General features: G+C 42.9%; 1 protein-coding gene across 7 annotated transcripts in view; it reads left to right on the forward strand.

The window, feature by feature from the left end:
• Positions 1 to 25961, forward strand: part of TSPAN4 (tetraspanin 4) — a 652187-nt gene that overhangs the window by 232398 nt on the left and 393828 nt on the right. For 5 of the 7 annotated variants that reach the window (XM_074954795.1, XM_074954794.1, XM_074954799.1 and 2 more), the window contains one exon: positions 11250 to 11329. The exons of the other annotated variants lie outside the window; for them this stretch is intronic. The gene's annotated coding sequence lies outside the window, so the exon portion shown is untranslated. The remainder of the gene's footprint in view (positions 1 to 11249; positions 11330 to 25961) is intronic. 7 annotated transcript variants of the gene reach the window in all.

Below are 25961 nucleotides of genomic sequence, written 5' to 3' on the forward strand. Positions count from 1 at the left end.
TCTGTACACTGTACTGTCCATAACACAAGTGAAACCAAAGCAGAGCCTTTGGCTGAATGTTTTGACAACTAGTTTGAGCCAATGGATTTTATTCATACTCTTTGCCCCACTTTATTTAGGGAGCTGTATTTAATGTTGTTGGTTCCACTTCAGACTATGGAACGGCACAGTCAACGGCACTAATAGGAACGGAGGCATTGGACCAAATCTTAGTCCCCAGTGAAGTCCATGGCAAAACTCTCATGGACTTCAGTGGGACCAGTTTTAGCTCTGATTTCACTCTGTCACAACACCGTCTGGTTTACTAAGGCTTGCCTTTGGGGTCTGTTTCAGTGCTTAGTAGCATGCTGTGTTTCACTTGGGAAGTCTAAATTCAGTGATAGAGTTAGAATCACGACTTTCACATTGATGATGTCAGGGTGGATCCTCCAGTGGAGGAACAATGGAAAAGAGAAGAGAATTTTCATGCCAGCTGGTTAGGAATGATGTTCACATTAGTCATATAGGCATAGGCATATCTTGTATTGGTAACAGCAGGACTGATCGGAATAGAACATCAACAAGCTCTTCAGAACAAGAAGCTGGGATTCAGGTCATCTGAGTTCAGTTCCTGCTCTGCCACAGACTTTTTGAGTGACCTTGGGCAAGTCATTTAATTTCTCTGTGGCCCAGTTCCCCATCCTTAAAATGGGAATAATAATATTTCCATTCTCCTGCCCTTTGTCTTGTTTAGTTAGATTGTAAGCTCTTCAGGGCAGGGACTGCCTCTTACTCTGTTTGTTCAGTGCCTAGCACAATGGGATTGTGATCTTGATTGAGGTTTCTTGGCTCTACCCTAGCAATAATAATTATAATAATGCCAGTCAGTCATTCGTGGAAATGTTTTGTTTTTTCGTGTGTAAAGTGCTGAGACCTCCAAACTAATTTTATATAAATGCAGGTGTTTTAAAGTTATGAATGTCAACCCATCTAACTTTACTACATTAGCACCTTAACTTTCCAAAGGTGAAAGTTTGCACTGCCTAGAGATTTTTATGTTGGATTTTTAATGCTTTTGTAATGAGTTGTTGTAAAATTCATCAGGTAAGTGATCTATGTACAACCCAAAATATCCTGGCCAGGGTATGCAGGTGAACAACAATTAGTAATAATTAAATGATTGTTTCCATTAAACCGAGCATAATTAATGAGATTTAGATAATGCCACAGAGCAGTAGGTTTGCAGTTTAACCATTTGTGGGACTTGGATACAACTTGGAATGGTTTATTTTGGCAGCAAAGAAAAAGTAATGATAAAATATTCCCAGACAACTCAAATGCAAAGGGATTGTTCTGCAGTTGTCTGCTTTAGATACTTATATCACAAATACGTGCATGGATTAATATTATACTTGTGATGAGATTTTGTGTTGCACTTCAAGATCATGGGATGGCTTGTGGTACATACTCATTGTGGCTTACAGTAAACTTACAGATGTGAACTGCATCCCAGTGTCCTATAATAGCAACATTAAATTGTCTCTCTAATCTTTCCCCCACATTTCCCACGCACAGAGTAAGATAACTTTACCTCTCTGTTCTACCACTCTTTCCGAGTGGCCTGTATACTTTAGGCAAAAATGTATTGTTACAAATCATTGGATGGAGCTCCTTGATCTTGAAATGCTTATATCCCCTGTCATGCTGTCTGGTGTGACTCACGACTGAGTGCCTACAACAGGACAGACACCCCAAACTAGTAGTATGTTCTATAATTAGAGTTCACCAACCCAGTAACAAATGTGAACTCTTGGATCACTATAAGAGTCATACCATGGAGTCACAGACAGTCCTATTAGACCAGTGGTTCTCAAACTTTTGTATTGGTGTCCCCTTTCACACAGCAAGCCTCTGAGTGTGACCCCCCCCTTATAAATTAAAAACATTTTTTTATATTTAACACTATTATAAATGCTGCAGGTGAAGCAGGGTTTGGAGGTGGAGGATGACAGCTCACGACCCCCCATGTCATAACCTTGTGACCCCCTGAAGGGTCCCGACCCCCAGTTTGAGAACCTCTGTATTAGACTCTCCTATCTATCTTGGAGTTCGTGATAAATGGTCACTTACATACAAAAATCACAAAACATTCAGGTTGCTTCCAACCCCAAGAGACGAGTCACTTACCCCAGATCAATTTGTATCATAGATCTCACACCAAAGACACCTGTAGCCAATCCTGTAATAAACTAACTTAAAGGTTTATTAACTAGGAAAAAGAAAAAGTTATTTACAGGTTAAAGCAAGCAAACATATACACAAATGAGTTACCATCTAAATCCCAAGAGTGACAGTGTGTCTTTCTGGGCAGACCCAGGGGTAACCCCTCAGGATCTCTAGCTTCAGTTTGGTGTCCCTGGCCCTGTGAAAGTTCAAATATCAAAGAGATGGACAATGTTCCTCTGTCTTTGGTTTATTTCCTCCATTCAGTCTCCAAGTCCATAGGACAAGCTTCCTTGCACATACCGTTTCCAATGTGTGACATGGCCATTTGTCAATTCTTTGTATTGCCATGTTCCTTGGTGGCCCATCTGATTTTGATAGTTCTTCTGGATGGGTGTGGGGAAACACTCTTCTTATCTGAGTTCACAAGTTTAGAGCAAACATTTTCAAAGTTTATAAAGCAAAATGTACATATTTTCTTCTAGCACGGAACACAGACATTACAAGTGGGATTCATGCATGCACCAATTTACAAACATTTTATAGAGTTTAAACACTAAATACATTCTTATAAAGGTAATAGCTGTTTTGAGAACCACTAACACATAAGCTGGTCTCCAGCTGAGTTTGTCATTTTTTAGCTGATGCCTGCAGCATTGGCAAAAGCTGGCACCTGGCCTGCCAGTGTCACACCCACTCAGAGTGCATACACAAAACAGCTAAACCAGGTGTTAGTTGCAATGCATGAAGTGGGATGAGCTCTTTGTCTCAGGTCCAGTTGAACTAGTGCCATCTATAAAGGTGTCTTCCCAGTTTGGACAGGAAGTGTAGCAACTGCACTGATTCATCAATGTGCCTAACTCCATTTTGCAATGCATTGCCTTGTGTTTGGGGAATTACCCAAAAGCCCCTGCTCCTAGCAGTGGTGCTGGGCATTCTGGAATAGATGCCTCAGGAGTCTCAGAATGCAGTGGTTCTGTTTCTCATTTGCGTGAATGCATCAAAAGAATTCGGTCATAAAGAGAGTTGCAGTGTGGAGATTCTACACCATGGCAAGGAGAACTGGGCAATCTATTTCCTTTCACTGGTTTTCTTGCTTAGTGTCACCCGCTTATTTCTCCCTGATGTTGGCAGTCTGAAGTTCTGAAGTCTGTGTTACCTGCTCATGTCCTACGCCTTCCCATCACCAGCACCAAGTAAGGAACAAAACAAAACAAAACAAAATCAAATTGCTTTGACATTTTAATGGCTTCTTGTTTTCAGATGTCTGAGGCACGTGATCTATTGCAAAAAGCTCCTGTTATTTTTCGGAAGAGTGTTTTGCTGCTGCACTGATGCAGGGATTGATGTCTTAGGGCACTCACAGTCGCCTTTCTGTATCTGTTCCTGAGACTTCCCTATGGCTGCAGTAAGCTTTTGTTTTCCTCAGGATTGCGCTGGCTCCTAACCAGTTTTGACATGCCCTTTACTAAATTATATATGACCAGAGAATACAAAAAGATCAAATAAGGTTTTAATTCTCTGGAATTATCTGGAACATGAGCTGTGTCAGGAGGGAGCTGGGTGACTTCTGGATAGACAATACTGGCCTATTCTCCATGGGGCCATAGCTTATCTCCATCTGATGGATTTTATTATTCTTGCAGTGAATTTGGCAGCCTTAGCTTATACCATGACTAGATAGTAGTCAGCAGCTCCGATGCAGGACACAAATCATTTCAGGACAAAACTAGTGTCTGGTGTAAGGGGGAAAATGACAGAGATTAGCTTGGCAATGTCAGTAAGGCTCTGCCAGATTTTTGTCTGTCTGTGAAGCCTGCACTTCTGGCCTCTTGGTGTCAAGTTGCCCAGGGGAGCATTCTTGTGCTACACGGTCTCTAAGGGGCAGGTGTGCTTCCAGTGCAGACATAGCTAAACCACTGGCTCTTCCCTCATGCCCTGTTGCTATGCAGGAGGCCTAGAGATGAGAGTTGAAGATAGTAATAAGTCAGCAGAGGGTACAATAATGATGGTGAAAATCAACAATAAGGAGGGAGGGAGGCTTTACTATCAGGGCACCCACTGTTGTGATAGCACTGGAGTAGGACAGGACACATACCATAGCTTCTCGTGGTCTCTCTAGCTGACATTCAGGAGGTATGTCGAGAGCTCTGTCACTCTAACCTGTGTCCCTCTTGGCTGGCGAAGGGCATTAGGGAGGCCTTGTCTCTGCTCCTGAACAAAGCTGCTGACTCTCCACTACTTCCTAGATCAGGGGCGGGCAAACTTTTTGGCCCGAGGGCCACATTGGGCTTGCAAAACTGTATGGAGGGCCGGGTAGGGAAGGCTGTGCCTCCCCAAACAGCCTGGCCCCTGCCTCCATCTGCCCCCTCCCACTTCCCGCCCCCCGCCTACCCCCTTCAGAATCCCTGACCCATCCAACCTCCCCCCCACTCCTTGTCCCCTGACTGCCCCCTCCCGGGACCCCCACCCCTAACGGCCCCCCCAGGACCCTACCCCCTATCCAACCTGCCCTGCTCCTTGTCCCCTGACTGCCCCAACCCCTATCCACACCTTTGCCCCCTGACAGGCCCCCGGGACTCCCATGCCCTATCCAACCCTCCCTGTTCCCCATCCCCTTCCTGCCCCCCTCCCCCCAGAACCTCCGCTCCATCAAACCGCCCCCTGTCCCCGACTGCCCCCCCGGAACCATCTGCCCCTTATCCAACCACCTCTCCCCACCCCCTTACCATGCCGCTCAGAGCAGCAGGAGCTTGCAGCCCAGCCGGAGCCAGCCATACTCCCGCGCTGCCTGGTAGGAGCAGCGGGCCAGAGTGCTGGCGGCGCGGCGAGGTGAGGCTGGGGGGCAAGCCTCCCCAGCCGGGAGCTCAAGAGCCGGGCAGGACGGTCCCATGGGCCGGATGTGGCCCGTGGGCTGTAGTTTGCCTACCTCTGTCCTAGATGCAGGGAGCTGGCTGCAGCTCCTGCTCCTCAGTTGCCCAGCCCTTAGAGTAAGTACCCTGCTGCTCTAACTTCCTCAACCTTTCCCCACTGGCATGTGGTCTGTAACAGATCTTACATCAGTAAGGTTCAGGCGTAGTGGAGCTCCATTCCACTGTGCTCCCTCCTGCCCCCCTCCTGCCCCAGACATAAACCACCCCCCCCCTTATGCTGGGGGTGCGGGAGAGGGCAGGTATGGGAGGCAGTGAAGACCTCTGCCAGTGGAGGGTTCCTTTGCTGCCCAGTGTTCAATGCCTGATTCGGGGGGAGGGGGGTGTTTGCGCGCATGCACGAGATAGCTCTAAAAAGAATCTCCTGATATGAACATCCAATCTAGTCTTTAACCTCCCTGGGGTTTTGGGGGGGATGTGGGGGGGGGGGGGAGAGCTGATGGCTTGACACTCCAGCAATTCTAGATTCAATCCGCTGATTTTTGATACTTCATGTGCTAAACTATCTCATGGCACTGAAATTGCACTCGCTCATATAGATGACACGGTGTTCTAGCAACGGACAGCACTGAGCTGCCCTTGTTGAAAGTGAAGAGCACCTGGCCTCCTTCCATACCAATGATAATCCAGTTTTAGTGATGAGTGTCATCCCTTGGTGGGGGGTTGGGAAGAGGAGGGGAGGGTACTCTGGTTGTGCTCACTCTGGGAACGGAGTGGAAAACAAGGTTCAGAATACATGCTCCCTCTACACTTAAAGGGTCCTCACTGTGTGATGCTGCAGTATTCCATTCTGTCCCAGCATTCGTCTGCTCAATATGTTTCTGAGATTAGTGTGGGAGATCACGCAGAGAAATGGGTTGCAATTCCAGTAGTGTGCTAATGATGGAAAATCAAATCGCTCCATTTCAGAGGACTCGTTGGGGACTGACTCTTAACTATTAAGGGGTCTATCCAACATTTTTACTCAGATGAAACAATCTGGTTAAAACTCAGACCACATAAAGAGGTAATGTTTGTGTGTCAGGGAGAAACAAATTGAGGTCCCTGGTGGTTTATGCATGGCTATTTTCCAAAGATGGCCTTTTTCACACTGAATTTTTCTCAGTCTCAAAATTACTGACATTTTTTATTTCTTGCAAAATGTTTTAATTGAAATTTTAATCAGTTATAGAAAAACTTATAGAAACTTTTCATTGAACAAAATTTGGATAAGCATTTTGATTAAAAACAGATCTGGAAATATTTTTCAAGAAAACAAAAAATGGATCAGTTCTGCATCCTGTGAAAAGAAAAATAACTTGGAAATTTCATATTTTTTCACAAAGTTTGTGTTCTCATTTTTGACCAATTCTGTTCTTGAGATGAAGTCCCAAATTGCAAGCGTAGTTGAGGATCTATTACCATTCCTGTGCTTTTGTAAAATACACCTTGATAGACCTTATCCTTCTCCTCTACACCATTGTCATCCGCAGGCTATGCTACTGTGTGATGCTCCTTGTTGAACTAACTATAAACACTGACCCAGAAGCTGCTACAGCTTCTTACTTAGTACTCACAATAGGAATGAAGATGTCTCTCTCTTATGCCTGCTCTACATGATCTCCACCAGCTGTCAGGACAGCAAGAATGCAGCTCAGGTTGTTAGTATATAAATTCCGTCATAATTTAGGCTTAAAATACTTGATCCCTCTCCTCTCACCATATATAGTTGCCTGGCTGTCAGGCCTGCTTTTAATTCCAAGTTTCAGTCAAGAACAGGACTTGGGAGAGGGGTCGTCTCCTCCAGAGGAAGTTGCCTGAATCCCTTGATGGCTGGTTTTAGGGCATGATGGAAATCTTATTTATTTAATCTGGTTTATGTCTGGTCGTCTTGTGTGCCCCCCCTCTGTGTCTTACTTTTCTATTTTGTATTTATTACCCTTGTGTCATCCCTGTTCTTTGTATTACTTGGGAGATGACCCCTGTCATCTGCTGGAGTGGCTGCCTGAGGGCTATGAATTTTGCCCTTGTGGCAGCCATGCTTGCAGAGATTGGGTCTATATCTGATCTGGTTGGTTCTTTAGTTTGGTTTCACTGTTGAGTATAGACCTTAGCTTTGATTCAGCAAAGCACTTCAGCACATACTTATAATGCCGACTGATAGGCACCATTGTATAATGTATTAAATAAAACCTGTCAATCTGCTTATCAAAACATCCACAGCTCTCATTTCAAGACGAGCAAACCTATAATAAATACTGAGCAAAGTGAGGTCCTGAGCCTGCGAACACCTACGTACGTGCTTAACTTTACACACTTTCATAGTCCCATTGACTTCAATTGGGACTACTCACAAATGTTAAATTCTGTGTATGCATAACTGCAGAGTTGGGGCCTTAGTTTGCATTGAGAATATCTAAATATCTAAAACAAAAAATGGAGCACCTGCAGCTCTTACTGACTTCAGTGAGAGTTGTGGGTGACCAACCCATCTGAAAAATAGCCACAGAATCAGCAGATCTGGCACTTTCACCACTTTTTAGTGTGATGCTCTCCCCCCCCCCCCCAACTTTTTAACATTCATCTGGTTTGGGAAGTCTCTGCCTTTTTCTTTTTTTGTTTCACACGAAGAGTGAAACTGCAAGCACAATGACTATGCACCATTTAAATCCTATTTTGAGAACTTAAGTAGGACTTAAGTATTGCCTAGCCCTTGTGCTGGCTTTCTACAAAGGGGAAACTTTCATTTTTGGTGAACAATCAACAGCCATATGTTCTGATCAGTGGAACCTGAGATAAAGTAATAACTGATGGCTGTCTTGGCTAAAAAAGAATTCAGGATTAAAAAGATGATGATAACAGGTTTGTTTGTTTTTCTTTGCATGTTTTGAAAGTTTGGGGTGAAATGTTAACACAGCAAATATTATTTTTAAAACGTGGCAGTTTTGCAGCAAAACTGTCACTGGACATAGCCCATCATTCTAGTGTCCAGGGGTGCATGCAAATAGCACATCCATTAGGTTTGAAAGAGCAAGGCCATGAAAGGGCAAGAAACCATTCCAGCAATTTTGTGATTCATACTTTGCATTAGCTGCAATGAAGCAATTAAGAAATGAGCAATACAGCTGTTAGCTCTTCTGATTCAGGCAAGAAAGTCCCGTTCCCCGCCCCCGTTACTTCTCTGATCAACTCTCTTGGAGATCTATTGGAGATTTCCTTTTACTCAGCCTTCCCCTGTTTTATTCCCACCTTCCCCCTTGCCAGTTGAAATTGGAGCTCAGTTGTAGTTTCACAGCCATGGTAGGATTGAAGGTAGGCTAAAAACATTTCCCCTGTTCCTGTGAAGTCCTCCATGTGCCTCTAAAATTCCACCAGATGTTCTTTCTTTTATGCTGCTCGTCCACAAAATCTGGTAACTGTGGTGTTCCTAGATCTGGGATTTAAGAATCAGGCCTGGCTTCCTTGGATGGTAGCACAGCCTCTGAGCCCAATGCAATGTGCTTGTTTAACTGCAGAACTGTCCAACAGTAGCTAAAGATTGATTAGGGCAATCAATTGTTCATTGTCTCCTTTCTCTTAAAAATTTAAGGTGTATCACCTCTTTGAAAGACTTTTTACTGTTGTGCTTAAATTGTTTCATCTCTGCCCCTACTCATCCTAAACTGAGAATGTGCTTGAATGGGAAAAATGTCCTTATTTGTCCTTATTTCTTCTCCCTCTTTCTGTCTATAGATCATCATCATTATTATTATTACTACTATTATTATTATTGATTAAGATTTTTTTTCACAAGATAGAAGGAGGCTGTAATTCTGAGTGGCTTCCTTTGTTCTGTAGAGACATTTGAATAAAACGTCCTTTGGAGCAGAGGACCAGAGAACCCTCCTCACTTGAAACAGGGGTTTGAAGTTCACCTCCTTGGGTAACTTTGATTTTGACCTGAAGACAGGGAATGCCTGATGGGAAGATAAGGGCTAAAGGCCTAAAAGAGTTAAATCACTTGAATTCTTGAAAGCATTAAATCCCTCTGTGGGCTCCCTTGTTTCAGACAGGACATTAGGTCTATAAGTATCCTGCTTTTGAGGATTAGCCTGAACTGTAACAGTCCATTACTAATGGCTTCAATTGGCCAAAGTGCACTAATCCTGCTCTGAACAACAACAGCTGCTGCAGCAGGCAGTGCATTTGCATCAAAACTTTCAGCCTTTCCTGCCACCCTGCTTTTAAAATCTTCTTTCAGAAGCTTTAGCTGCTCAGTGTTTCATGTCCTCCGTAGCAGGGCCGATGGGGGTAAGGAGGGCAGGGACTGTTATCACTAGGTTCATGAATCAGTAAAGCCCTGCTTTGTGCTCATGCGCTTTTCATGACCATGCCCTTTAGTCTGTTGGGAGGAAGGGAAGTGTCACCAAGCCCTATTTGTACTACATGCTGCTAACAGGTCTGGGGAGAATTTAAGATTCATTGATTCCTAGGCTGTCTGGTGTCTTATCAGGGTGTAACATCAGCACATACCAATTGTTCCACCGCCTTTGAAAAGACAGCTGTTTCTTCCTTGTATTAGCAGGATTGCAAAGAAAATAGATTAGGAGATGAAAGGTGGAGCATAGTTATGACTGGGGTATTTAAGCTGGTCTTTAGACTTGACATCTTCTTTATCTAGAAATGTGTAGCATGGGTGCTGGAACAATTTGTATAGTGGGGGAGCTGAGAGTCATTGAACCAGACTGTAAATCCTGTATATGATGGAAACCACTTCAAGCCAGGCTGTGCGGTAACACCCCCAGCACCCCTCGTTCCAGCACCTGGGATATGAAGTGTTACCGTATGTGGTTCTTTAAAGTTTACACACACACACGTAGGGGTGTGTTTGTGTGGGTGTGTAAGCATCTATACATCTGTTTGCAGAAATGAAAAAGCTGCTTTTATTACAAAGAATATGACATGCAATAAACGAACCGTATGGCATGTCATTTTTATTCTCCTTCATCATACAGATCTGAAATACACTATTGCCTGAAATTTCTCTATCCTTTTGGAAAGAGTGATTCATTACTAGTGTAGAAAACACCTTTCTTTATTGAACTATGAACTTATTTTATATTGTTTGGGTCAAGGAATGTTTTTCACTTCCTGTCCTCCTACAATTATTTTCACTTTGTGAGGTCTACCTTCTTCTACCTTCCTAACCCCATGGACTACTCGGTATGATCATCCTTCCCTTCTGTACAGTGTAGTCTCAGCCTTGCCCACTCTTCCAATCCTGTTGAAAATCTCACGGTATTTTTTTTTTAAAGCCCCAGCTCCTGCAGTTGTATGATAATGGGATAATCTGAGCTTTCCTTATACAAAAAAAAAATACAAAAATTCTAGTTCTTGTGGTTGTAGAGAGAAGCTGGGGAACTGACCCCCAAAAGGCTGAAAAACCAGAAGGCAAAGAAGAAGACCCAACATCTATTTTCTGTAAACCTCTCGTGATCTTTGAATGCTTTGGGTTGGCAATACTATAATCTGCCACCCCTTTCCTCCTTGGCTGACCAGGTCTTTTATGCAGAATAATGGATTAGTAAAATGAACCTGTGTAATTTTTAACTTTTCTGTTTAAAATAAGTAAAGGACTTGTATCTGGATCAAAGTTTAACGTGACTCAGGTTATACAGAGAGGCTGTTAATATTTCCCTGAGTCAATGAAGCATTTAAACATGTGCTTAATTTAAAGCACATGGGGTGGGATTTTCAAATGTACCTATGAGATTTAGGAGTTTCAGGTCCCAATGAAAGTCAATGGGACTTGTGCTCCTGAACCCCTTATGTGCTTTTGAAAATTGCACCCATCCCTAACTTTCATTAACTTCAGTGGGACTTAACGTGCTTAAGTGTTTGCCCCGTCTAGCAAATTGAACACTTTTCCCTCTTGGGTAACACTTCTGATAACTTTTATCCCCTCCCCAGAATAAGCAATATTCTTTCCTCACAGGGGCCTGATCCAGTACCCTTTGAAGTCAATGGGAGACCTTTCGCTGGGCATTGGATCAGACCCCTGGCCCTTCCTTCCCGGCATGGAATTGTTACAAAGTAGCTTTCCTATTTTACAAATGACACCTGGCATCTGACACCCAGACTTTAAATTTTTTTTTCCAGTGTCTTTTTCCTGAGACCTTGCCGGCCACTTCATCTTTCGGAATCTAGTAGGCTGGTGTGAGCTCACGTCCCTGTGAAAGGTACTGTATTGATTGATTTATAGGTTCAAATCAGAGTTCAAAGTGGGTAACTGGACTTGTACTTAAAGAACCCTTACAGAATTTCCTAGGGAGGGAAAATTCAAAGCTATTACAATTAAAGTCATGAATCAGTGTGGTAAGCTAGTTGTGCTGTCCACTGCCACACTGGAAGATCTAGCTTTGATTTTCTGTCCTGATCTTTCTCTGCTTGGGCTGGTTAATGCCAGTTAACACTGTGAAGGCAACAGTGTCAGCCCTTTGGACAAGGAGGTGATGGGTGGGGGCACCTCACATCATTTGAGTATCCTGTATGGCTGATTTAAAGATGGGTCCCAAAAGGAATCCCCACCAATGCTCCCCTAGGAGAATGATGGCTGCAACACAGACCCTGAATGCTGGAGCTATTAAAATGGAGGAATCACCAGAACACAGGAAACCTTCCATTCCCTCCAGTATTATTCTTAGGCAGAACTGCAGAATAATAAGAACCATAGCTCCACTTGGGGTAGAAAGTAAGATTTCCCACTAGTGGGTAGTAATCAAAGGTGAGTCTGAGGTGAGATCACATCTCATAGCTTCCCAGTTCCGCTGGCACAGGCTTAACATTAATGCTGACAAAAATATAGTATGGGTAATTGTGTGTAAGGGGGAAAAGGGATTCTGAAATCAATGTTACTTTTATACGTGCAAAGATCAGGAGCCGTCAGTTATTAGGAAACCTGTTAGGCAGCCATACCTTTTGGAGGATAAAAGGAGATGCTAGCTGACGCTGTTCCTTCAAAGGTTGAATAGGAAAAGGCTCCCACAGGCTGGTAGAGCCCAGGAATGTTGCAGAGTCTCAGTTCCTGGGTAGAGGTGAGAGCACGACCCCCTCACTCAGGGGTGGTGGTGGCTGGTTTTAGATGGTGCAGCATCTAGTCCTTCTCAGCCAGAAGTGCCCACACCTGGAGGAGAGCCACGAGGGGATAAAATGAATCGAAAAGATATTGAGGAGAGGGGCAAGTGGGGACATGGAAGATCCTACCTGACAGCAAGTGGGGGAAATTTCTCTCCTGTTCTCCAAATATTACAGATAATTTGCTGTATTACTCAGCCAAGGAACATATTGGCGCACTATGCATGTGTTGACCGCAGTTGAAAGAAAACATACCACTTGCCTAACTTTCCCCATCCAAAATACAGAGTCTACTAACTGGGAAAACTCACCCACCAAAGGAAACAAAGACCGGGGGCTTAGTGGTGTGGCCACCATTTATTGAATATGTTGAGCAACTCTGCTGTCCAGCAGCCAAAGCCTTTCTCTTCCCCGCTCTTTGCAAATTGACGCACCCTGACGTTTCAGGTAATGAAAAACCTGTAATTAATACTGTCCAAAAATGAATGCCTGAAAGTAATCCATCCTGAGAGGCTTTGAGTTGTACATGGTTCCCTCCCCCTGCCTCACTGCATCCTCTTCCACATTCTTTCCTTCCACCCTGCTTTTTCTTTTGTGTATTTTGACTAGAGAGAAATGTAATGGACTCTACTTAGACCAGTGGTCAGAGAAGTAGTGGGAGTCAGTGAAGGGTGCTGAAGCTAGGGAAGGGTAAAGTCAAAAAATGGAAAACATGCCATATAGTGATAGTCTTAAGGAGCTCAACCTATGTAGCTTAACAAAGAGAAGATGAAGACGTGATTTGATCACATCTTATATGTAACTACATGAGGAACAAATATTTGATGAAGGGCTCTTCAGTTTAATAGACAAAGATACAAAAAGCTCCAATGGCTGGAAGTTGAAGCTACACAAATTCAGACGGGAAATAATGCGCAATTTTTAACAGCGAGGGTAATTAACCTTTTGAACAACTTATCAAGGGTTGTGGTGGGTGGATTCTCCATCACTGGCAATTTTAAAATCAAGCTTGGATGTTTTTCTAAAGATACGCCTTAATCTAAACAGGAGTTATTTTGCGGGAGAGCGGTGGCCTGGGTTATACAAGAGGTCAGACTCGATGATCACAGCAGTCCCTTCTGGCCTCATAATCAATGAATCTATAAACAAATTAAAAATAAGAGGCTGTCGGTATCTAACAGAGTTGCAGTAAGCATCCTGTTAATCTCCTAGTGATAGATGACTGAAACGTCTGGCTATATATAGGGTAATCTCACAGAGCAAAGCCCCTCAAGTATGGGGAAAAGGAAAAAAGATTAGATGGTAGAGTTCCTGTTCTAACATTCTCTAGAGGGGACGACATTTATGAATATTCTGAATGAATAAAAACAGAAGTTGGCAGAGCAGAGAGAAAGGTCTGAGCAGTGAGATCATTGGAGGGATAAGAAGAAAATAAATCTTTTATTTCTTATTCATTTAAATATTTCTTCCTTAAACAATTACAACGGACATGCTGAGCAAACACAAGCTCCAGTTTAAAGAGGGATTTGATCAATTATCTAGAAGAAAATATAAAGCAATTGCTGATGAAGTTTGTAGATGTCACAGGATTGGTGGGGTGGCAAATGACAACAAGGACAGGTCACTGATACAGAGCAACCTGGGGTCACTTGGTAAACTAGGCTCAAACAAACAACATGTGGTTTAATACAGAGAACTGCAGGGTGATTCATCTGGGAACAAAGAATGGAGACCACACTTAGAGTGAGGGACTGTATTCTGGAAAAGCAGCAATTCTGAAAAGGACTTGAGGGTCATTGTAGATTATCAACTGAACATGAGCTCCTGGTGCAATGCTTTGGCAAAAAAAGGCTAACCTGGATGTATTGACAGGAGAATATTGAGCAGGAGGTGACGTTACCTATGTGTGTGGTAATAGTGAAACCACTCCTGGATTACCATGTAGGGTACTGGTGATCATACTTTAAAGAGGATGTTGAAAAATAGGGGAGGATTCAGAGAGAGCTACAAGAATGGCATGTGGTCTAGAAAACATCGTATAGTGAGAGACTAAAAGAACTCAATCTGTTTAGCCAAAGAAGATTTTAACATGTGACTTGATCATGATATATCAATATACAGGGAGAAGATATCTGATAGTAATCTAACAGGCAAAGGCATTATAAGATCCCTGTTGGTTTTTTTTGGTGAAAATAGTTCCACTTCTATTTTCCAATCCGCTGATTTTTGTACCTCATTATTTCAAAGATTTATGTTCTAAAAAGGAAGGTTAGGAAGTCTAGTGTGATCACTTTCGCTGAGAGAGACCATTCCATGCAACGGCAGTTTATAGTCAAATGAGATAAAGATTAATTTGGTGGTTGCAGAATCCAGGTTTAATTTACCATCTGATAAAATTGCTGCAAATCTCCCGTGGTACAAATGACTTCTGAGATTGAAGCCCATGATTGTCTTAACTCCATGAAATACAAAGGGTAGTGATCAATGGCTCCATGTCTAGTTGGCAGCCGGTGTCAAGTGGAGTGCCCCAGGGGTCAGTCTTGGGGCCGGTTTTGTTCAATATCTTCATAAATGATCTGGAGGATGGTGTGGATTGCACTCTCAGCAAATTTGCGGATGATACTAAACTGGGAGGAGTGGTAGATACGCTGGAGGGGAGGGATAGGATACAGAAGGACCTAGACAAATTGGAGGATTGGGCCAAAAGAAATCTGATGAGGTTCAATAAGGATAAGTGCAGGGTCCTGCACTTAGGATGGAAGAATCCAATGCACCGCTACAGACTAGGGACCGAATGGCTAGGCAGCAGTTCTGCGGAAAAGGACCTAGGGGTGACAGTGGACGAGAAGCTGGATATGAGTCAGCAGTGTGCCCTTGTTGCCAAGAAGGCCAATGGCATTTTGGGATGTATAAGTAGGGACATAGCGAGCAGATCGAGGGACGTGATCGTTCCCCTCTATTCGACACTGGTGAGGCCTCATCTGGAGTACTGTGTCCAGTTTTGGGCCCCACACTACAAGAAGGATGTGGATAAATTGGAGAGAGTCCAGCGAAGGGCAACAAAATGATTAGGGGTCTAGAGCACATGACTTATGAGGAGAGGCTGAGGGAACTGGGATTGTTTAGTCTGCAGAAGAGAAGAATGAGGGGGGATTTGATAGCTGCTTTCAACTACCTGAAAGGGGGTTCCAAAGAGGATGGCTCTAGACTGTTCTCAGTGGTAGAAAAGGACAGGACAAGGAGTGATGGTCTCAAGTTGCAGTGGGGGAGGTTTAGGTTGGATAGTAGGAAAAACTTTTTCACTAGGAGGGTGGTGAAACACTGGAATGCGTTACCTAGGGAGGTGGTAGAATCTCCTTCCTTAGAGGTTTTTAAGGTCAGGCTTGACAAAGCCCTGGCTGGGATGATTTAATTGGGGATCGGTCCTGCTTCGAGCAGGGGGTTGGACTAGATGACCTTCTGGGGTCCCTTCCAACCCTGATATTCTATGATTCTATGATTCCTGAAATTCAGAATTGGTTTCTTTTAGTGCCTTAAAATGGTTAGCTACATGTACATACACAATACTGGTGTAAGAACACACACACCACTAAAGGTTTGATTTTGTTTTCTAAATTACTCACCAATACCTGACCAATTTTGCCTTCACTTCTGGAACTGAATTTTAATATTAGGACAAAGAGCTTTAGCGGACACAGAAAGTGGCCTTTATGTGTTTGAAGCAACCCACTTTTTTTGCATTTCAAGTGTTGCTTGGTTTTTGTTAATATGATTATGTATTTAACTCAAGCAGAGCCTCTTGTAACCAAGGAAGGGAAAACAGGAGACTCCATGAAGTCCACTAGTGTCCTTGCTATGTAGATGTAATTTACTTGGGAAATATTTAGACACTATTGTGATGGACCCTCTACAAAACACTAAGGTAGATAGTTTATTATGCACTAGAGTGTTGCAGTAATGATGTAATACCAAGCAGCTGGGTTGAAATGATCCATTATTAATAGAAGGGCCATCCTAATGGTAGTTATTATCTCCAGAATGCAGAAGCATTGGGGCAGGCAGAAGCAATGGAATGAAAAACAGAAAACAAGAGAAACCTACTATCAGATGGAAGACCCCTCTGGAAATCTTTGGGAGGGCAACGTGAGTCACAGCAAAGAGATGAAGAAACGGTCTCCCTACCCAGGTGAAAGAGAGAGAGGAGAATTTTTCCTTTCAAGACTGTGTTCTAGGACTAGGGAGGAGAGTTAATGTATAATCTGAAACTCTAATCTGAATAAAGGTAGCTCCAGAGCAGGGCTGGAAATGGTGGGTAACAAGGGTTCGAACCAGCTCTACTTTTGGTAGAAATGAGAAGCGGGTCAGGAGACTGGGCCTAAAATTCAAACTGGACATCAGGGTGATTGTCTTCTCTCCACTGCTAATTTAGAAACCCTGCTGTCTGTACCCCTCTAATGAGTCGTAAGCTGACAGGTGCGATGTTTAGTTCAGACTTGGATGAACCTAATAGCTTCACGGAAGAACAGTATTCAGAATGCTTATTTACTGGTGCCAGCTTCTGATGTAAATGGCTTTATTCTTTTCCTACCACCAGCATCACATTACTACGAGACTGATAGGGGTCTGTTTGGGATCGTGCTCTGGGGGCCCAGTGTTCAAATGTGGGCACCTAAATTGGGCATGTAGTTTCTGCATTTGGTTGCTCAAATGAGCATTTATGTGTTCAAATACCTGTCTCAAGGCCTTGATCCAGTGCCCATTGAAGTCAATGGAAAGATGCTTCTTGACTTCAGTGTGGCCTGGATCATACTTTTATACTAAGTGCCCCCTTGAGTACCCTCATGATGTCTGAGTACCTGATTTAGGTATTCAGGTTTAAAAATTGGTCTCTGAGTGTTTATTTCTTCCTCTGTCTTCCCTTAGTTCTTCATGATCCTTTAGAAAAAGGACATTTGAAGAAAGCTTCTGCTTTTGATAACTTTTACCCGGGAACAACTTTTCTGCTTGGAATGGTTATTGTTTCCTCCCTGCCTGTGGCTTGTTACACTTTCTTGCTGCTTCTTGCCTTTAAATTAAAGCATGTTATATGGATTAAGAACTGGCTAACTGACCTCAAAAAGCAGTTGTCAATGGGGAACCATTATTGAATGGGGGTTCTTCCAGGGAGGGTGCTGCATAGGATGGTACTAGGCCCAAAGCTATTCAACATTTTTGTCAGTGGTCTGCAAATCAATATAAAGTCACTGCTGATAAAATTTTCAGATGACACAAAGGTTGGTGGAGTGGTAAATGATGATGAGGGCAGGGGTGTCATATGGTGAGATCTGGATTGGTTGGGAAGCAGATCTCATGCATACAAAATACATTTTAATACAGCAGAATGCAATTATACATCTAGGAACAAGGAATGCAGACATACATACAGAATGGTAGTCTGTATCCTGGACAGCAGTGATTCTGAAATGGATTTAGGGTCATAGTGAACAAGCAATTCAACATGAGTTCCCAGTGCAAAGCTGTGGTAAAAAAGGCAAATGCAATCATCGGATGTATAAAAAGGGAAGTAGTGAGTAGGAGCAGAGAGGTGATTTTACTTCTGTGTAGGGAATTGGTGAGACTGACACTGGAATATTACATACAGTTACAGTGTCTGCATTTTAAAAAAGATATTGAAAAGCTGGAGAGGATACAGAAGAGAACCACAAAAATGAATGAGGGCTGGAGAAAATGCCTTACGGTGAGAGAACCTAAAGAGCTCAATCTGTTAACTTGTCATAAAGGAGTTAGAGATTACAGTATATAAGTACCTTCATGGGGTGAAAATATTGGGTACTAAATAAAGGGATAGCAAGAAGCAATAGCTGGAAGTCGGAAGCCAGAGAAATTCAAATGAGAAATAAGGCACATTTTTTAACAGTGAGGGTGAACAGCCATTGGAACAAACTACCAAGGAAAGTAGCAGATTCTCTAGCTCTTGATGTTGTCAGATCAATATTAGATGTCTTTCTGGAAGACATACTTCAGTTAAACACGGGTTACTGGTCTCCGCACAGGGGAAACTGGGTGAAATTGAATGGCCTGTGACATTGGGGAGATCAAACTGGATGATCTAATGATCTCTTCTGGCTTTTAAGTCTATGCATCTATGAAGTTAAGCTCCAGTTTTGCAAACACTTAAGCACATGTGTAACTTTACTCACAAGAGTAGATCCCATTGACTATGTGTCTGATTAAGTGCTTGCAAAATCTAGGCGTTAGGACCTGATCCGCCCGCTGAAGTCAATGGAAAAACTCATATTGACTTCAGTGGGCATTGGATCTGGTCCTTAGATTGTAAACTCTTTGTGGCCAGAGTCATGGTCATTTTGTGTGTGTGTATTCAGTGTCTACCAGAGGCAGGACCCTGATCATGCTACCATAATACCAATAATTAATTAATTAAGGCTGCACCATTAGTACCAGGTCTACCAATATCTGATTCCGTCTGAAGAGAGATTTTAGTAAAACAAATTATTTAACACCCCTTGGATTGGTTTGTTTGTTTTGTAACTGTAAATATTCATTAAAGTTCATTGTCTAATGTGGAACTGAAGCTCTATGGGACCAGGGCCGTGTCTGCTTTGCCAGTCTTTACAGCATCATGCAGATCAATAGTGAGGAAAATAACGTACGAAAAATGTTTCTGAGCAAAAGACTTTTATTGCCTGACTTCATGAAACTTGTGTGTCAGCAACAGCACCGATGCTTTTGATCAGTGGTGTCAGGACAGTTTACAGAGTTACTGTTAGAGTTGATGGAACATAGTGAGAGAAAGTTCAGGACACCTATTTGGATTCATGGTAGATGTAATTGAGTTTGAAGGTATGTAAATGGTATATGGAGTGAGAGTGGGGTTCCCAAACAGCACTGTACTATTAGACATGCAGTATAAAATTTCCTATTACATTTTAAATTCAGTAAGGGATGTGATTTAACCAAAATGTTCAGACTCTGCTATGGTGACTGTGAAATACGAGCTAGAGAGAAAAGGAAGAAATGGAGAATATTTGGATCAAGAGATAACATCTATTTTTTCTTGATAGGAAGTCCATATGAGAGATGCTTAAGCACAAGCAAGTTTTCTAGCAGCTGCCAAGGTATAGGACAGCTATAGGATTTAAAATGCTCCCTGGGCTGTCTAGAGACCTTTTGCCTTTATGTAGGAGGGGTAAAAATTGACCCACCATGAAGGTGAATAATCCTCTTTGCTCCCCACCCCCACATATCCTTGTTCTTCAACTCTTGCTGCTTGTGACAGCAGGCTGGCATTCCATATTGAAGACCCCCTGGCTGACAAGAGGGAGTGATCTGCAGGCTCGTTTGACAGCAGTCATCAATAAGAAACAGAAATGTCACTTGAAAATCCCTTTTTTTCTGCCTACAAAGGGAAACAAAACTTGTGAAGGTGAAATGCGGATGAGAGAGAACTCTGAAAATATACGAGCAGCAATTTGAGCCCATGTAAGAGCTTTGAGAACCAAGCATTTCCCTCTGCTGCCTGCGGCATGCTCGCCTTCTGAATAAATGGAAACAAATCAGACGTCAAGAATTATAACATTCAAAAACCAGTTGGAGAACACTTCAGTCTCTTTGGGCACTCGATTACAGACCTAAAAGTTGCAATTCTTCAAGAAAAAAACTTCAAAAACAGATTCCAACAAGAGACTGCTGAATTGGAATTAATTTGCAAACTGGATACAATTGATTTAGGCTTGAATAAAGACTGGGAGTGGATGGGTCGTTACACAAAGTAAAACTATTTCCCCATGTTTATTCCCCCCCCCACCCCCCACTGTTCCTCAGATGTTCTTGTCAACTGCTGGAAATGGCCCACCTTGATTATCACTACAAAAGGTCCCACCCCCACTTTGCTGGTAATAGCTCACGTTAAGTGATCACTCTCCTTACAGTGTGTATGGTAACACCCATTGTTTCATGTTCGCTCTGTATGTAAATCTCCCCACTGTATTTTCCACTGAATGCATCCGATGAAGTGAGCTGTAGCTCACGAAAGCTTATGCTCAAATAAATTTGTTAGTCTCTAAGGTGCCACAAGTACTCCTTTTCTTCTGAAACTGGTGTCAATACTAAATGCTGGTAATATACTTAGAATCATAGAATATCAGAGTTGGAAGGGACCTCAGGAGATCTAGTCCAACCCCCTGGTCAAAGCAGGACCAATCCCTAATTTTTTTTGCCCCAGATCCCCAAATGGCCCCCTCAAGGATTGAGCTTCCAACCCTGGGTTTAGCAGGCCAATGCTCAAACCACTGAGCTACCCCTGGCACTGATGGTGCCTGTAAGTCTCTAGGGAGACTCCTTGTCTCATTCCGCCCTCTTGCAGTCTATAGTGTCAAGTCACAATGTTGCTAGTGTCCATAAACAGTGTTTCAGAGAGGCAGAGAACAATATGGTCATAAATTTATTTTGGGTACGTAGCACCTAGGTAGCTCAGTCATGGATCAGAGCCCCATTGTGCAAGAGGTTGTATAAACAAGTAATAAAGAAGTTGGTCCCTGCCTCAGAGAGGTCACAGTCTAGGCCCCGATCTTGTGCTGATCACTTCTGTGCTCTCCCAGTGCAAGATTAGGTCCTAGGCAAGTGCTTTCACTGATTATCATGGGACTCGCTGTGGGAGGGTGCTGATTGCCTCCTGAAGGATGTTGAGCACCCTCAACTCCCATGGAAGGCAAGCGGAGATGCAGATAATCAGTTCCTCACAGGATCGAGCCTTTAATCCTCTGTCTTAATAGGTATGCAAAGGAGTGAGCAGAGTTGACTTTTTAACCTAATCAGACTACGGATGTTGGCTTTATTTATTTTTAGGAACAAATAAATTCATCATTTCCCTAAAAGAAACAAGTCATTATTTTCCAAATAGACTTCACTGCCCACATGTCTTTATAGAAAATAGGAATAACAATGTTTAATTATGATTAAGGTTGGACTGAAATTCCCATAGCACCTATTTAATCAAAAGTAGATGCTCTCTGTGCGGTGCAGTGTTTTCATGCTGTGTTATAGTGACAGTAGCATGTTATTAACAAAACATAATAGGAAAAGTTTTATGTATAACTAATGCACCCTTGTTTTGTAGGTTACAAGGCTGGATAACTATTGGAATTGGCTCTTACTAGCATCATTCTGCAAGTAGCAATCGTATAAATGTGACTATAGTGTGTATTGCTTTACCCACTCTTCAGCTTCTACTGTGGCTGAACACCTCTTCCAATTACTCACTATGTGGCTTGATGCTGTAATAGGACATTTCATAATAATAATAATACCTAGTTCTTTTATAGCACTGTTCATCAAGAGAGCTCAGAATGCCTTACGAAGTATCATTAACCCCATTTTACAAAAGGGGAAACTGAGGTATAGAGAGGCAAACTTTGCCCAAAATCATCTGGCAGGCTAGTGGTAGAGCTGAGAATAGAAGTCGTATCTCCAGAGTCCCAGCCCAGTGCTCTGTCCACGAAGTCACACTGCTTCCCATTTGGTTCACCTCTACTTGGGGTTCATTAGTAGCGCTCGCTTTGTCTGTGCATGTGCCAGAGGGTTTTCATATCAGAGAAGTTGATCAGGCACCATTTGCCAGAACTAAATTAATTTTAAATAAGAGATGCACAAATATAGTGTCTTTTATGTTATCAGATTTCTTCTGGTAGCATCTTTGCCAAATGCATAAAAGTATGCAATTAACGGCAGCCCATGAGATATAGTCTGTTATTCTGAAAAGTTTATTTCTAAAGTAGCTTGACACTGTATTCATTTGATTTATCTGTTCTGCAAAGATTTTGTTTCATTACCCTTGAGAAGAGTGAAATGTTAAGTGAGAAATATTTCATTCCTTTTTTTCCCATAAAATGGGAACTGCATGAGTGAAGTGTCATGGTAGAGAAAAAAACGTATTCTTGTGGCGAAGGCACAGGGATGGTGCTTAGGAGATCTAGGTTTGATTCCCAGCTCCGTCTCAGACTTTCATTGGTAAGCTACTTATGGCTCTATTCTGCAAAGTGCTTAAGCCCTGCAAGTTCAGCCTAGAATCTGAAGGTCAAGATGCACTCTATTCTGCCCCACCAGAGGCAATCAGAGTTTAAAGATTCTGTTGATGATGAGTGAAGCAGAATACAAACCAGCTCTGTTCCCAAAGCTGTATTGGCTATTAAGTACTAACAGGAGTGAAAAGTAGCAAAACCATATTTCTGTTTGATGGATACTGTCACAAAAGTGAGCAGGTTTGACGCTAAGTAAGCAAACAGGAAGCCTATCGAACTGATTTTTCATTTTTACATAGTCTCCTTTCAAAGTAGGACAGCAGGTTAAGTGCTAGGTGTCTTTCAAAACAAATTCTTAGCCTTCTAGTTGCCAATCAAAAAATGTGTTCCTCACTGATCCAGTCTAGATGTGCCACACACCAATTAAAAGGTGCACCAAAATGGCTTTGGTTTTTCAAATTGGTCACTTGGTGTCCAATCCTTAGGAAATGCTTTACAACTCCTGCTAGGAGTCACCCAGCCTCCACATGTACAAATCCAGGGAATGTTAGTAAGATCATCCATCTGATGACGGTTGTTGGGATGAAGCACAAGGAGTGGTGCTCTTTGAGGTAGCCATGAGCAAGCCACATGAGGGCTTACAGATCCAAGCCACATGAGGGCTTACAGATCAAAGCCAATACTTTGAATTGCCGTGAGGAACAAACTGGAGGTGGAGGCTGAGTTTACTGCATAGATGTAGTATTCTCCATGCGAGAGATACCTCTGTCATTCCGCACTATCTGAAATTTGAGTGATCTCCAAGGAAACTGCACTTCACTAATCCAGTCTGGAGGGGAGGTCACAGCTGCTGTGGTCTGCAAAGGTCAGTAATGCACTCTGTGTTACCGCTACTACTGGGGAATTACCTTTGAGTAGAGAACTTGGTCAAAGTTTTCAAAAATGGGTATCCAGCGTTTGGCTTCTAAATTTAGGCACCTCATTATGTGGTCTGACAGTTCCTGCTGTAAGGGGGGTTGCAACAACAGCAAATTGTTAAACTTTTAAAATTAAACACATTTAATGAGCTCCAGCTGGCTCCTTTCCCTCATGGCATGTGGAATTGATACTGTTCCTTGTTAACAGACCCCAAATGATCAAGGCTTGATTTCACCAGGCATCACTGAGGTCCTTGACAGGCTACAACCCAACATACTCTGAGGATCTCTGCAGGCAAAACTGGTTGCACCATCTGAAACTCACCTAGAAAGCACCAATCTCATAGAGAAAAATTTCTAATAGGGGCCCATCAAAGTGAATCATTTCCCAAATTCCACCCTCTTCTCTTTTTTTTTAATGGCTGTGAGAATTCAGCCCCATTGTGGTTCTTACACTGTGCCCCGGCATGGTAGCTAAGCATTTTCCAGTAGTCAATTCAGTTCTTTCCATCTTTCTCCATTCTTGTTGGAGGAATATTGCATGTGGATTTTTTATTAGTAGCATTATTTTTAGTATTTTATTTCATTTACATGCACCGTGTTGTTTGTTCTTATTCTTGGAGGCCAGGTTGAAGTGCACTGGATATTGCGGGTGTTCTTAGGTCCGGAAGGATTTTGCTTGAGAATCTTGACCCAGGGCCTTAGAAAACTCTCATCTCCAGCTTTCCCTCTTTGACTGGGAACTGCCAGATGTGTGAGGCAGGCATCTCCCAAATGCTGAGGGCACAAATTTACTAACTACTGATTCTATAAATTAACTTACAAAGTTCAACAAGAGAAGTGTAAAATGGAGAGCGCTGCAAAGACTTATCTCATCAAAGCTGAGGCAGTCTACAGAGTCAGCGTGGTGGTGACTCAGCAGCACCCAGAGAATCTTTTCTTCCTCGGGAGAAAAAAAAAAAAGCAGGGGAAACTTTAGGCCTGGAACCAGCAAAGTGCTTAAGCACATGCCTAATTTTAAGCGCATGTAAAACAAATGTAAGGGAGAAGAATATCAGTTCAGTATTATGGATTCTCAGCTTCCATTTACACATATAAATAAAGTGCTCAGCATGTGGGGTACACATTGGGTGCTGTGAAAATCTGGCTATTGGTGTTACCACAGGAGCGGCTGCGTATTGAGCATGTTTAGAAACATGTCCCTTATTTAGTTGCCCAAATGGCAGCAGAGCTCTTCTAAAAATCCATCCCCTATTGTGAGCGATGAGCTGTTTTGAAAATCTGTGCCCTAGTGCTGAGACGTGACATGGAGAGCACCAAGAGGCAAAATTCTGAAACCTCACCTCCCAGGTCACGCATAGGTCAATTTGTCTTGGCTGACTTTGCCCCATCCATGCAGAAATACATTAATTTAGTAGCAGGAGAGGCTACCTGCTCTTTAAACAGTTTCCTAACCTACAAAGAAGTGTGATTGTGCTGAACACACATGAAAACTCTAAGAAACCCCTAGCCCCTTCAGCCATGTCTTCACTAGAGATTGAGCTCGAGGGCTGCATCAGTTGTTCCCACCCCCATCCAGATGCCAACCCCCTGGATGGTGTGTTACTCATGGTATTAATTAAGGTAGCATGTTGGTGTGACCTAGGGCAGACTTTGAGTCAAGCTGCCTTGATTGTTGCTGCATTGTGGTCTCAAGTTAGCCCTGTGACAGAACAGTCTCTGGTCACTAGTCCTTCAATGCCTCCTCCACTATCTGACTGAAAGTGGGATGGAACTGTAGACTTGGAATGGAAAGGAGATGGGGCCTACTTTTCCCTTTGGTGTTGGCCCCACGGCTCTGAACAGGAACCTGTATAAGGATCTGATCCAAAAACTATTGGCGTCAAATAGACTCTGTTGTTTTAAGTGGTCTTTGAATCAGGCCCTAAGCCCAGTTGCTGTTTAAACCGGTTTATAACATAGTTGGCTGTCCAGTCTAGAAGAAAAGGATTTTTAAAATGACTTTTGTATGATGTGTCCCTATCACATTTTAAGTCTAGCTTAATTAGAAAAGTGCTTAGTGGATACTACTCTTATATATGGCTTATACATGCTTAGTGGATACTGCTGTTCTGCATGGCTGAGTGGATACTACTGTTATGCATGGCTTATACGTGCTCAATGAGTACTACTCTTCTGCTCCACCTCGTCTAAAAATGGACTTCACCATTTTAAACTTTGCTGTAAGGCGATGGGTTAAAACAAAGGAGGAGCAAGAGGCAGTGCACCTTCCCTTCCTTCGCTGAAAGCAGAGGGAGAGCTCCCTGTCCTCTCTTTGGCTTGGGGAAACAGCATACCCCTACAGCTTCCTCCCCTCCTTAGCTGGTGTGGTAAAAGGAGCCCCTCCTCTTTCAACCTACTATAGCCAGGGTGCAAGGCTTTTGTAGATGGGGTATTTGGGGAAAGGAAACTACATAACCCTATAGCCCTGCCCATTGCCAACCCCCCACAATACAATGAACATCTTGTTTCTTGTTATGGCAGCAAGAGCATATGTTGTAACACAGATGACGTGATCGGCAGCAAACAAGGTGAAATAGCGGGCAGCTTTGAACAGCAACACAGAAAGAGAATTGACTGTGGGCTGTTTCTCTACATGATGGGATTTCTCTATATGATGGGCCAGATCCTAAAGGTTTCTCCACACTTGGAAATTTACATAAATAGCTGTTCTGGAGCTGGTGTAAATTGGTACAGCTTCAATAGAGTTCTGCCTACTTATACCAGCTGAGGACCTGTCCTGA

Source organism: Natator depressus, chromosome 6, assembly GCF_965152275.1.
Source record: "Natator depressus isolate rNatDep1 chromosome 6, rNatDep2.hap1, whole genome shotgun sequence".
Taxonomy (NCBI): Eukaryota; Metazoa; Chordata; order Testudines; family Cheloniidae; genus Natator; species Natator depressus.